At 39.3% G+C, this 13,886-nt stretch overlaps 1 protein-coding gene and 1 non-coding gene across 2 annotated transcripts in view; both read right to left on the reverse strand.

The window, feature by feature from the left end:
* The window catches only part of Gtf2f2 (general transcription factor IIF subunit 2), a 120,044-nt gene that overhangs the window by 71,765 nt on the left and 34,393 nt on the right, over positions 1-13,886 (reverse strand). The gene's annotated exons all lie outside the window — the stretch shown is intronic.
* LOC132656678 (small nucleolar RNA SNORA5) lies at positions 7,587-7,720 on the reverse strand. Its single transcript, XR_009594393.1, has one exon. It is a non-coding gene; the product is annotated as a small nucleolar RNA SNORA5 (small nucleolar RNA).

Raw genomic sequence — 13,886 nt, forward strand, 5'->3', positions numbered from 1 at the left:
TGAAAATACCAAATAAGCCTGTTCCAGTGTTTCTGTTTCTTGTGTAGTCTTAATTGCTACTTTTAAGACACTACTAATAAAAAAGTAACATTCATTAAGTTCTTGTTGTCTGGTTTTTGTTTTGAAGCAGGGCTTTACCCTGTAGCCTAGGCTGGCCTCAAACTCCTAATGACCTTCCTAGAGCTAGGTTAAAGGTGTGTGTGACCAAGGCCGCCTTGAAGTGTTTTGCTATATGCAAACAGCATGCTACATATCTCAATTAATCCTCACACAAATGGACAGCAAGTCTTTCCTTCTTACAGATGACAGAGAATGAAGGGTTAAGAACCCCACCCTACTTCACACATTACCACCAAGAGCCAAGGTCCATGGCCTGGATTTAGTGGTTCAGATGTAGCAGAGAATGCTCCTGGGAACTAGGTCACCCAGGTCCCTGTACCCAACCTACACCCTGGCACAAAACAGACATATATGAATTCCATGTGAATACAAAGTACCAGATACAGACTGTCTTACTAGTACACTTTCACAATGCAAGTATTCTAAAAATGTTAAGTGAAAAATTGAATTTTGGAATAGCAAATAACATTTTTAATGTCATGTCATGTCATTTCAAGAACATGAGGTGAATCATCCATCTCATAAGACTAAAGAATATCCAAAATTTGTCTATTTATGAGTCTAAATTTTTTACCTATCAGGTTTGCTGAAAAGGTTAGTCTTTTAGAGCCTGCATATAATGAAAAATATTTTTCTACATTATGAGCAAAATATGCTCAAATGAAATTCTCCTGAGTTCTGGAATGAGATTCTATTAACTTCACAAACTAGCTTAAGAGCATGGCAAGTCAGTCCTTAATTCTCTCAATCTTTTAACCTCCTCACAGGGAAGCTTAAACTGGGAGTTATATGTAAAGTGCCACTACCTCAGAATTTCAGCAGAAGCATTAACAGTGTTACCAGTGCAAGGCGGTCTCTCCAGTCACAGCTATTAACCATGTAAAATGTAGGGTCGTAAGTGAGGCTTCCGATTTAGACGTAAATGGAGCACAAACTTTTAAATAAACATATGCTTGCTTATGCAATGAAGTGAGATATTTAAAGACAAAAACAGAGGGAAAATAGACTTTATTATTAAACACACACATGATTTTCTTTAGACTTACTTTCTAGCCCTATGTAAAAATTTACAAAATAAGGTAGTATTATCTTATTAGCAATTTAAAAATATCAGTGGAAACAACTGACAATAAAGCAATCTAAAAGCTATGCCTATTAATGAGTTACAAGTAAATACCTCACAATGCAAAGGTGTTGGCTGAGCTTAAAATTAGCGTCTGAGTCACAGTGATCACTGCTCGTAAGCAGAGATGTAACAAGACCATCCAATACAGCTTGTAACTCAGAGAACTCACATGACTTCTTCCGTAGCTGGCTTCTTAGTCATATTTTGTTTAAGCTACTATTAAAATTCATTTGCTCTGTCAACAAATACAAGGGGGAAGCAGTAAATAAGCACTTGCTGGGCAGAGATACATCTAAGATAAAATCTAAATTTACCTTGAATTATTTTGTGAAGAGTTGACAACATTCATCTTTTGACAAAACACATAATTGGTTAAAGAATTTCTATCAAACAAGTCACTTAAATGTATTTATCTTGCATGCTATTATAAGTTATCTACATTTAACTAAACCCCTCTACCAATATTAAATGTGCTCATTTGGTATGAGGATGACTCTGGTAGAGGGCTTGCCTAGTATAAGCAAGGCCCTCTCTCCTGGGTTTGATCTCAGCACTGATGGCTGTGTGTGTGTGTGTGTGTAAATTAGGCATTATGCACGTGAGATACTGAATTAGACATTAAAGAATAATGAAAACAAAAGGGAAGCCTATTAGATATCAGAGAATCAGGCAACTCTACCATAGTCCTTTATAATACCATGACAGGTTTTTCCAGCTGCAAGGCTCCAGTTTATCTGGTCACATCTCAAAACAAATTTTAATAACGATCTATAAAGATCTACTTAATTTTTAGAAATTCTGTTTTGAGGCTAGGCTCAACTTTATACAAGTAATTCTGATTAATATCTTCTAGGACACTAAGCACAAATTCTTCCACATTAAAGTGTGAAATTGAGCTAGCCTATTGATTTAGTCTTAATTACACCCCATTGATTTTGCTTCCTTGTAACAGATGTTCATTAACTCTTTTTTTAGAATTCTTAAAAAACGCTGAATAACTAATTTTAATCTTAATACTTTCTTGAGTTTGAATCTTTCATTTAATTTAGTTTTACAAATAATTAAATGATTTCATATTTACATAGGTATATCATTTAACGAGTTTTTAAAAATTAAGTATGACTGATGATATTATGATCTTACATTTTGATCAACCACTTTGATTTTTGTATAGTTTTCCATATACATGTGAGTATTTTAAAACAAGCTCTTGTAATTTTTAGTTGATGAAAAATTTACTGCTTCTGACATGACATGAACTCAGTGGCCAGCTCTTTGATCACCTCCTTCTGCAGGAAGGGGATGGAGGTACAGACTTGCCAGGCCACAAAGGAAGACAAGGCAGCCAGCCTTGATAAACTAGGGTCAGATAGAAGGGGAGGAGGACCTCCCCTACCAGGAGACTAGGGAAAGCACATAGGGAGAGAAGAGAAAGGGAGGGTAGGATTGGGAGGAGATGAGGGAGGTGTCTGCAGCGGGGATACAAAGTGAATAAATTATAATAAATAATTATGTAAATAAAATTAAATTTAAAAAATTTCACAATATAGGTTCATCAAGCGAACCATAGGGCAAATAAGGAATAGAAAGTGAACTTCAAGCAAAGATACAAATGGGAAACTACTTACAGGAAGTTTTCACTATTCTGAACTCTTTTTGCCATTCTTTGTTCCAAGCAGCCCTATTCCTTACTAGCATGGTGCCTAATTCCTTGAGCCATGGCAGAAGGCAACTGGAGTCAGTTCAGAAGAAACCCAGCAGTAACTAGCCACATAAATAAAAGTCAAAGCAAACAAACAAACAAACAAAAATGTGTATGGTATATGACATGATGTTTTAAAGTATGTGAGTAGTGAGGAATGGCTAACAGAACTAATGTTTGTATTACCTCACATATCTTTTTGTTATGAAAACAGTTTAAAGTGCACATTATTAATTACAGCTAACATGTTATATAAAGTAGTTTTCAAAACAGTCAGAAGTTAGTAGGGCCACCTTATCAAACAAAACAAACAACTCCCCGCTCCTACAGCCATAGGAACACATGACATATTTCTATCTGTTAAAATGCAACCAGAAACGCCACAAGGTAAGTATAAAATTCAGTAGCCTTGAAAACTAGGACACATTAACACATCACTTTGGTCCCCAATTGTATTTCCTTCTCCCTTTGAGTGTCAATGAAAATTTTGGAAGCTAAGATGATCAGAGTGTTGGCACAATGTACTTAATGAGACATCTGGCAAACTCAAAAAGCTATCTATGCATTAAATAAGGCCATTCCTAAGGTTCTCTGGGGAAGGAAGGTGTGCCCGTCACTATACCACCAATGCCAACTACTTGTTTGGTAGCTCTCCAAGGCTGTCCCTTTAACTACAGGACATCATTTTAAAACTTCAAGCACAATTGCTTTTAATTTACTTTGTTTTTAAAAGCTGTATTATATTTTTACTTTATGTGTATGTGTGTCAAAGTGTGTGTGTGTGTGTGTGTGTGTGTGTGCGCGCGCTGGGATTATGTGTGTCTGTGTGTTTGTGTATGTGGCCAGAAGAGGATGTCAATCCTCTGAACTGGAGCCACAGGCAGCTGTGAGCTGCTTGACCTGGATCCTCTGGAAGAGCAGGAAGTGTTCTTAATTCCTGAATCACCTCTCCAGCCTCTTTATTTTACTTGTTTTTTTAAATCATGGCAAATTCAAGGTAGTAGAAAAGGAGTTGAGGATTTCAAAACCCAAGTAGGAAGTACCAATAATGTAAAGAGCTAAAATCCCTCAGAAACTTCCCAACAAAGAGGACCATCGCCACCCTGCTCTCCTGCACAGAGGTCAGGTCTGGTTGTTTCAAGTTTTATGAGAGTCTGAAGCACCAAGTATGTTACATTGTAAAAGATCGCTCTTCTGGGAAAAGCATGTGAATTCATCAAAACAAGTTAGAAAAGGTAGGAGGCGCTGGAATGCATTCCTTAGAGAGGGGGCATAAAAGTGCACCGCCTTGCTACAGTGCAGTATGAGGCATAGCAGCAAACACTTATTAACCTTGTCTTTAAGCTCCTGCCGCCCCAAGCCAAGCATTTTTTTTGCCAAGCGGGTAACATATTACATTATACTTTTGCCAGCACTTACTATTTTAGCAAAAAAGAAAGAAAAATATAAATAAGGACTAAAGAGCAATTTTTCAGACAAAACAATTTCAAAAAAACATTTATCTTACTAATGTGACAAAACTGTAATATTTATGCTTATGTTTCTTATTTTAAAAATACAATAAAAATAATTTAATTCAAAAGAGATACAACCTTGAATTATACTCGAATTAAAATTTTCATATATCCTTTTGCAACATGACATAACTCTTTATAAAAGCAAGATAGTAGAGTAAATACTAACTTTTCTTTAAAAGTTTGACAAAATGTTTATAATCACTGAGGGAACGGGAGCTCCACAAGGAAAACAACAGAACCAAAAAATCTGGACACAGGGGTCTTTTCTGAGACTGATACTCCAACCAAGGACCATTCATGGAGATAACTTAGAATCCCTGTACAGAAGTAGTCCATGGCAGCTCAGTATCTAAGAGGATTCCCCAATAATAGGAACAGGAACTGTCTCTGACATGAATTCATGGGCTGGCTCTTTGATCACCTCCGCCTGAGTGGGGAGCAGCTTTACCAGTCCACAGAGGAAACAAAGAAGTTAGTCCTGACGAGACCTGATAGACTAGGGTCAGAGGGAAGGGGAGGAGGACCTCTCCTAACACTGGACTGGGGGAGAGGCATAGGAAAGAAGAGGGGGGAGGGTGGGATTGTGGGATGGGCGAGGGAGCTACAGCTGGGATACAAAGTGATTAAACTGTAATTAATAAAAAGTAAATTAAAAATTAAAAGAAGTTTGACAAAATGTTTATAATCACTTAATAGCATAACTTTTTATTCTCTTAAAAACTGACAAATATGTTGGGCTTGGGTGGCTCAGACCTTTAATCCCAACATTTGTGAAGCAGAAGAAGGTAGAGTTCAAGGCCACCCTGAATGCATTCTAGGACAGTCAGGGATACACAGAGAAACCCTGTCTCAACCCCCCCCCCCAAAAAAAAGAAAACTTGACAAATGTGTTAATATTTAATATTCCTCCGAAAATATGGATACTAATGTAAAAAATTAAAATACCCCCCCACACACAGAATCTCCATGCACAAATAAGCAGACTTCCTTCTCCATTTTCCCATGTAAGCATCGTCTTTTTCAAAGCACTGAACATGACAATTGCCTGATCGCCTACGGAGGGGACTGCTCATCACTTCTCAGAACAAGCTTCTCTTTCTTTGCTAGAAACTAACTGATTGGGGGAGGGATGCATCCATTGAAACCTAGGTGTAGTCAGATTCTCATGTGGCCAATGGCATATAACATAGTAATGTGTAATATGCTCTTTTAAAGAGCAGAAAGGTTGGCTGAGTCCTTTGCCTTCTTCTTCTTGTCTCTATTTCCCTAACAAGATGTAGACATGACTCTTAGTTACAGCACTCAGGCTAGATAACCATCAACATGAGCTACAAGCTAACAATAGCAGAGGGTTAGCGGAATGCCACACAACCAGCATGCAGGACTTGTCATCTTAGAACTTCCATCAGAGTAGGGGATTAATGTATCTATGTCCCCACGCCTTAAGATGCTGGCTAGTACAGCCAATCTCAAGTAGCTAGGGAGTCTCAACACTCTTATTTTACAGAAGAAACACAGACCCACAGTTGAGGACAAGTTGTCCAGTCCTACAGCTGGCAAGCAATCTTCAAGTACCAAAAACGTGAAGACAATACTGAAGGAAGGTCAGGACCTCTGTTCATTTGACTAAGTCAGGCCTTAGTTTGAAATGAATTCAGCTTGCCTTGATACGCATGCTGCAAGAAAAAAAAAAAAAAAAGGCAAGGAATCTATTTCCTACTGGGGCCACAACTACAGAAGGCAAAAGAGAATAGGCAGGGATAAGAAGTCTACTGTGTGGGGGTGGGGAGGCTGGAGAGATGGTTCAGTAGTAAAGAGTGCTTTCTATTCTTGCATAGACCAGAGTCCAATTTCCAGAACGCATGTTATGACCACCTGTAACTCCAGCTCCAGGGAATCTTGACACCCTCTTCTGACCTCCATGGGCACACACATGTACACACACACAGCTACCTTAAGGGTTTGGAAAGATGCCTAAGTGGTTAAGAGCACTTGCTGCTCTTACAGTAGTTATGAGTTCAATTCCCAAATGGCAGCTCACAATCATTTATAATCTAGTTCCAAGAGTTATAAATGTTCCAAGGGATCTGATGTCCTCTTCTGACCTATACGGGCACCAGGCATGAATAAGAAACACAGACACACATGCAGGCAAAAAATTCATACACATAAAATAAATAAATCTTAAAACAAATAAAAACCCTCTGAAAATAATAAATTAAAAAAAAATTCTAGCCAGGAAAGAAACCATTGCAAGGCAAGCAAAGTTTACCATTCATAACAGAATCATCTCCAGATTAAGTCAAGAAGAAACAACCACAGCTGGGAATAACTATAAAACTGATCTTCAAAACACAATTAAAAATTCTTTGAGGGAACATGAGTATTTAAGCAAACAAGGGGAAGAAAGGTACTTGTCTCAAGTAAACACAAGAATAATGCCACAGATTTGAGATAAGATACAGTAAATTTCATGTAATGCCTCCATTTTGTGGTAGAGGAAGATTATTGAGGCGGAAGGGAATTCTGCACCCTGACAGCATGAAGAATTATTTAAAAAAAAAAAAAAAGCCACAAAGCAGTTTGAATACTGTTTTACAATATTCAGTAAAGAATAAAGAACACTGGAAGGAGAAATTGAATATAAAAAATTGAACTAGTGAGAGCCAGAAGAAAGGTGGTCAATTTCTAGAAACAGTAAGAGTGCATGGAGAAAGTTACAGTAAGGGCTGCCTCCACAGTGAAGGAGCCGCCAATTCTTACATCAGCAGGGCACACATTTGTTTCCTAGTAGCCTGCACGGCTATCTCCAGTTCTCCCAAATCAATAAACTGTAGGAAATGATTCAAGCGATTAGGCATTTCCTTCCAATAACATGTCAACAGAAACATCGGGAACAGAGACATCTAGAATTTGTACATAAAAAGTACAAGGACACTAATGCTAAAATCTACATAAGTTTTTAAATTATTATGACATTTTCCCTTAGTTATTTTTATTTGTGTGGGTCAGGTCTGTCCTCCTATCACAGGTCCTGGGGACTGAACTCAGACCCTCGGGTTTGGCAGGTGGTGCATTTACCATGTAAGCCAGTTTGCTGGCTCGGGCAGACTTTTTCTTCTTTTGTCTGCAGCCGCACTTACCCACAGACCCCAATGCAGGGCGCAGAGCCCATGAGCAACAGACCTTGTTGAGGAGCCATCTGGGCCAGCTCCCACCATGAAAGGATAGAAACCTGAATCTGACTCGACCACAGTCAGGGAGTGTCTTTCAAAATGCCGACGGGGAGGAGGGGAGGAGAGTACAAGAAACAACGGGAGCCTAAAACAATGATGGCTGGAATATTTTTAGGACAAATACTAAATGATGAACATTTAAAGCTACTCATTCATCTCATCTCCAGGTTAGTGGGTTTTCTTTCAAGTTACTTCTAAATATACACAATTATTTACAAAATAAAATAGAAAGGGGCTGGAGAGATGGCTCAGTGGTTAGGAACACTGGCTGTTCTTCCAGAGGTCCAGAGTTCAATTGCCAGCACCCACATGGCAGCTTACAACTGTAACTCCAGTTCCAGGGGATCCAACACCTTCTCATAGCGACACATACAGGCAAAACACCAACGTACAATAAATAAATAATAAATAAATCCTAACAAAATACAAAACTATTACTATTTTTAAAGCCTTATTCTAAAGCTGCTCAAAAGACAAGTACCTATACAGATCAATAGAAACATTTTGAAATTAAGGAAAACTAAAAAATGGGAAGACATGAACAAAGACCAATAAAATCTGGGATATGGCCTTGAACCCAGGTACCTTTAGTTTCTAATCACCTTGATTTTATTAAATCACCAAATCAAAATAAAGACTGAACAATGAAGGGCTCAAGGAATAGCCTCGTTCATATCAGTCTCTTCTAAAATCACATAGGAAATAAAGAACAGTGAGTGCCAACTGAACACACTCAAAACCTTTCCTTACAATAACATAGATCACTATTACATTTCGTTGTTAATTTTGTACATTCTAAAGAAATTTGTGTTTTAGACTCCTATTTTTAAGAAATCTACAACAGGCACTTATTTAAAACCATTTTCTTGCCTGTCCAAAATTCTAGCCTACATCACCATGGGCTATTACTGCATATGTAAAAGAGTAACATAAGGATATAAGGTGATAAGTATGAAAACAATAAGTTTTTGTTTGGTTTTTCGAGTTTCTCTGTGTAGCCCTAGCTGTCCTGGAACTCCGTCTGTAGACCATGCTGGCCTTGAACTTAAAGAGATCCGCCTGCCTTCAGAGTGCTGGGATTAAAGGCAAATGCTACCACTGCTTGATGAAAGCAAAGGAATTTTTTTCCATTTTTTATTTTAATTTTTATTAATTACACTTTATTCACTTTGTATGCCCCCCTGGGACCCTCCTTCTTCCCCTCACAATCCTACTCTCCCTCCCCCTTCTCCACATGCCCCTCTCCAAGTCCACTGATATGGGAGGTCTTCCTCTCTTTCCTTCTGAGCCTAGTCTATCAGGTCTCATCAGGAGTAGCTGCACTGTCTTCCTCTGTGGCCTGGTAAGATTGCTCCCCCCTCAGGGGGAGGTGATCAAAGAGCAGGCCAATCAGTTTATGTCAGAGACAGTCCCTCTCCCCATTACTATGGAACCTACTTGGACACTGAACTGCCATGGGCAACATATGTGCAGGGGTTCCAGTTTATCTCCATGAATGGTCCTTGGTTGGAGGATCAGTCTCAGAAAAGACCCCTGTGCTCAGATTTTTTGGTTCTGTTAATCTCCTTGTGGAGCTCCTGTCCTCTCCAGGTCTTATTATTTCCTACTTCTTTCATGAAATTTCCTGTACTCTGCCCAAAGACTCTGCCCATAAGTCTCAGCATCTGCTTTGATACCCTGCAGGGTAGAGCCCTTTAGAGTCCCTCTGTGGCAGGCTACTGTACTGTTTCCTGTTTTCTCCTTCTGATATTCATCCTCTTTGCCTTGCTATACGGGGTTTGAGCATTTAGCCAGAGTCCTCCTTGATTAGTTTCTTTAGGTGTAGAGATTGTAGTAGGCATATATCCAAAAGATGCTCAAGGATATTTGCTCAACCATGTTTGTAGCAGTTTTATTTGTAATAGCCAGAAACTGGAAACAACCCAGATGACTCTCAACTGAGGAATAGATACAGAAATTGTGGTACATCTACACAATGGAATATTACTCAGCAATAAAAAACAAGGAAATCATGAAATATGCAGGTAAATGATGGGCACTGGAAAAGATCATCCTGAGTGAGGTATCCCAGAAGCAAAAAGACACACAAGGTATATACTCACTCATAAGTGGATATTAGACATATAATATAGAATAAACATACTAAAGTCTGTACACCTAAAAAAGCTAAGGAATGTTTTTAAAGCAGAAGAAAATGCCAGTGACATCTACTCTTCACCAACTCACACCATGTACTTTGGCAAATGCTAATTCTACAAATGGAGATACTGAAGCTTAGCAAAGAGGAAGCCATTGCAGATCACACTGAATCAAGAGCCATGAAGTCAGCTTCAAACCCCATCTCTACTACAACACACATTCTCCCTACCTACATCTCTTCCTCCCTTTCAAAAGCAGAAAACAGCCAGGCCTGGTGGTACACGCCTGTAATCTTTTCCAGGCCAGCCTAGTCTACAAATTGATTCCAGGATAGCCAAGGCTACATAGAGAAACCCTGTCTCAAAAAGACAAAAAGTTTCTCATCCCCACTCCATTTTTGAAACAATATTTATCAGCAATATAACCAGTTGAGGTAAAGTAGTCCACTCTGAATTGTTTTTAAGAGCACTGTGAAAAAGAATAGCTGTGCTTAAGTAAGACACATTTAAAGCATTATTATTCATTCAGAAAATCCCCAAAGGGCATTTTTGTTGTTGTTTGTTTTGCACTGCTCCCACCCCCACCCCCCAGACAGGGTTTCTCTGTGAAGACTTGGCTGTCCTGAACTTGCTTTGTAGACCAGGCTGGCCTTGAACACACAGAGATTTGCCTGCCTCTGCCTCGCCAGTCTTTAACTATGTTTTTCTCTCTCTGACTTACTGTCTAATGGTTAGTGTTAATGGTCAACCTGACAGAATCTAGGATCATCTGGAGCGTGGGCCTCTGGCTGTCCCCACAGAGACTATTTTCACTATACTGAGGTGGGGAGAGCTGCCCTCTGTGGGCGGCCCCCCTTGCTGGACTGGGTAAACAGCAGCAGGCATCTGTCCCTCTCTGCCTCCTGACTGTGGGTGTGATGTGACCAGCTGCTTCAAGCTTTGGCTGCCTTTTCTTCCTCACCATGATGGAGAATGCATACTGAACTACGACCTAAATAAAATAAACCCTTCCTCCTTTAACTTGATTTCTTGTTAAAAGTATTTTGTCACACTAATAGGAAAAGAAACTAAGAAAGCTAGTGTGAACAGGCCAATAAATTCCAAAGTGCCACTAGCTGAAATAAGTAACTCTCCCCTTATTAGGGCAGTCAGTAAGGAGGGAAGGAGATGTGTGAAGAGAACTGATGCCATACTATGTGACTATCATTTTGATGGCTACTTGTGACAAGGATAAGGAGTCTGGCAATTTACTCATTCACTGATTAATTTATATTCTCTCTCTGTATTAGAAAAAAAATCATGATCTCCTAAAGAAGGCACTAAGACAAACATAAAAATTAATTAATGCAACAGATTAAGGCAATTTATACAACAGCTGCCAAGTATTAACAAATCTGTAGAAATAATTAACAGCACGATCCAATCTGAAACAAAACTTGAGAAAATAAAAACAATCATTTTCCATGGTCGAAATAATACAGACCAAATTAGATCAGAGCTTATAATTAAGAAAATATACTTTTTAAAAACTGGATTTTAATATCAAAGAAAATAAAAACCTAAGTTGAGGAAAGAAAAAGGATTAGTACGGTTCAGTAAGCCAGTCAATTCTTCAACAAAGTGTTTGGAGTGCACAGATAGCTTGGAAAATAAACATTTATGACCAGCTATAATTCTGCTTGCAAGGCAAAAGGCGTGTGTGTATGCGTGCGTGCGTGTGTGTGTGTGTGTGTGTGTGTGTGTGTGTGTGTGTGTGTAACTATTTATCTACTACTGGGCACAAAGCAGAAACAGGTCTAAGGTGTAGACTAAAGTGCTCCAGACTGGATGTCAAGTTACATGGTAATATGAATGACTGCCCAGCTTTAATTTTATGGCTCTTATCAAAGAAATGGAAGCAGTGGTAGGCAGTCCCTGGAGATTATGGTCAATAATACTAACACCCTCCAAGGCTGGCAAGACAGTTCAGTAGGTGCAGCAAACATTAGAACCCAAGTTCAGACCTCCAGGGCACATGTTTTACATACCTAGCAACATGCATCTGTAAAGCAGGGACGGCAAGGCAGAGATACCTGTGTACCTGGCCAGTTCCCGAATCACTGAGCGGCCTTGTGTTCAAAAACTAAGGAGGAGGGATATAAGGAAGATACCCAGTGTTGACCTCTGGTCTCTACATGAACACATATGCTGCTCCACTCCCATATGCACACACATAAACACGCACACCCAAACACACCCCACACACTTACATACCTCTAGCACATATGCACACAATCATCCCCCCCTCCCCCATACACAGAGTTAAGAATCCTCTTTGCCTCTGTGCTTGCACATGCCTGGTCTGAAGAAGTAGAGTTAAATTGGTAAGATGGATCAGCAGGTAAAGGTACTTGCCACCAAGCATGATGACCCAAGTTTGATCCCTGGAACCCACATAGTGAAAGAACTCAAACATTGCAACCTATCCCTGAGGACATACCCCAAACAAACAAACGTAAAGAAATGTAAAGCAAGAAGAAAAAACAAATGGAGTCTATGTATTTTCCTAATCCCTGCAAAATCATCTTGTTTGATCCCTGGCTTCTTGAAAATAATTATTTGCTAAACAAAATAATTCAATGAATTCTCTTAGAGCATTTTTCCCTCTTTTACCTTAAATTTTTTTAGCTTCAGAAAAACATTGACAATAACATAAAAACACTTATGTATCCAAACCTGTACTCATCAAAATTTAACACATTTTACTCATGATGAATTTAGATACAATTTTCCAGGAAGATTCCTACCATTTCAAAGTACAACTACTGTGTTGTACTTTGTGTTCAACTCCCCAAATTCACAGGCACTAAGACAATAGGATAACTTGCTGCCACTTGCCCAGAGTTTTGAATAATAAAAATGAGAGGGGATTACAATAAATAATCTGTAGCCACATACAAACAGGAGGAGAACAGAAAAAAAGGAGGGAGAGTAGAGGATTATTTCCTTCTTGAATTGGGCTGGTCCCTGCGCCTACATGCAGCTGAAGAGCTGTACCTAGCTGAGATGCTAGATAAGATGCTGGGTTAGACACCACACGCTGAGAATACTGCAGTGCACGCATGAGGGAGGGCCAAGGAACCCTGCAGCACTGAACCAGACAGGAAGTGAGGAGTCAGAGACAGTGTTGAGTGCAGATGTGTGAACCACTCACTGCTATCAGCTGTGCAAAAGCAGCGTAACAGATGCCCACGCATCCATGGGAACGCTGCATCATCATCTTAAGCTCCATGTAGGGCTGTTTTCTGACGCAGCAACAAACTGCTAAAATAGTGACAGGAACTGCTAAGGATCCCAAGTGCCTGGACAAAGCAAGGCAAGTCCTCTCTGGAGGAAAGAACTTTGATGGGAATTCTCCAATACAGACTACGAAATGCCTGTGCTATAAGGAACACAGCAACAATTAGCTAGGACATCTAAAAAAAAAATCACAGTAGATAGGATTTAAACGTCACTGGTTATGTTTAATATCTGACTAGATATAAGTAAACAAACCATTCTGTGAGCTGGATCATGGAAAAATAAATTTTGCGGAGTACATAGAATGGAAAGGAAAGCAAAAAAGGAAATCAGAATAGAGATGTAGAACATATAATGAAACAGTTGAACATATGTTCAGAACATTTGTTCTGTCTGGATGTCAGAGGGAGGAAGAAAAGGACAGAGCAGAGACAACACTTAAAGGGATGTCTGAAAATGTCCTACAGTTGAGGAAAAACAGCAATCAATAAGCATGCAGATCAATGAATCCTAGGCAGCTTAAAGGAGTAACCTAATCACAAAATACATCCTCCCTAGACTGTAAAGTATAAAAAAGAAATCCCAAAAGCCTCCTTTAAAAAAGTGCATCCTATGTCAAGAAGCATCCATGTGGGAGAGCTCGTGAAGGACTCGACCCCTCTGGAACCGTATGCAAAAATAAAAGTCCTCCGGAAGTTGCTTTGGTTGTCGTATTTTATCATAGCAACAGAGGAATACCTAATACAAATGTCAGTCACAGACTACTAC

This window comes from Meriones unguiculatus, chromosome 9, assembly GCF_030254825.1.
Source record: "Meriones unguiculatus strain TT.TT164.6M chromosome 9, Bangor_MerUng_6.1, whole genome shotgun sequence".
In the NCBI taxonomy this organism is placed as follows: Eukaryota; Metazoa; Chordata; class Mammalia; order Rodentia; family Muridae; genus Meriones; species Meriones unguiculatus.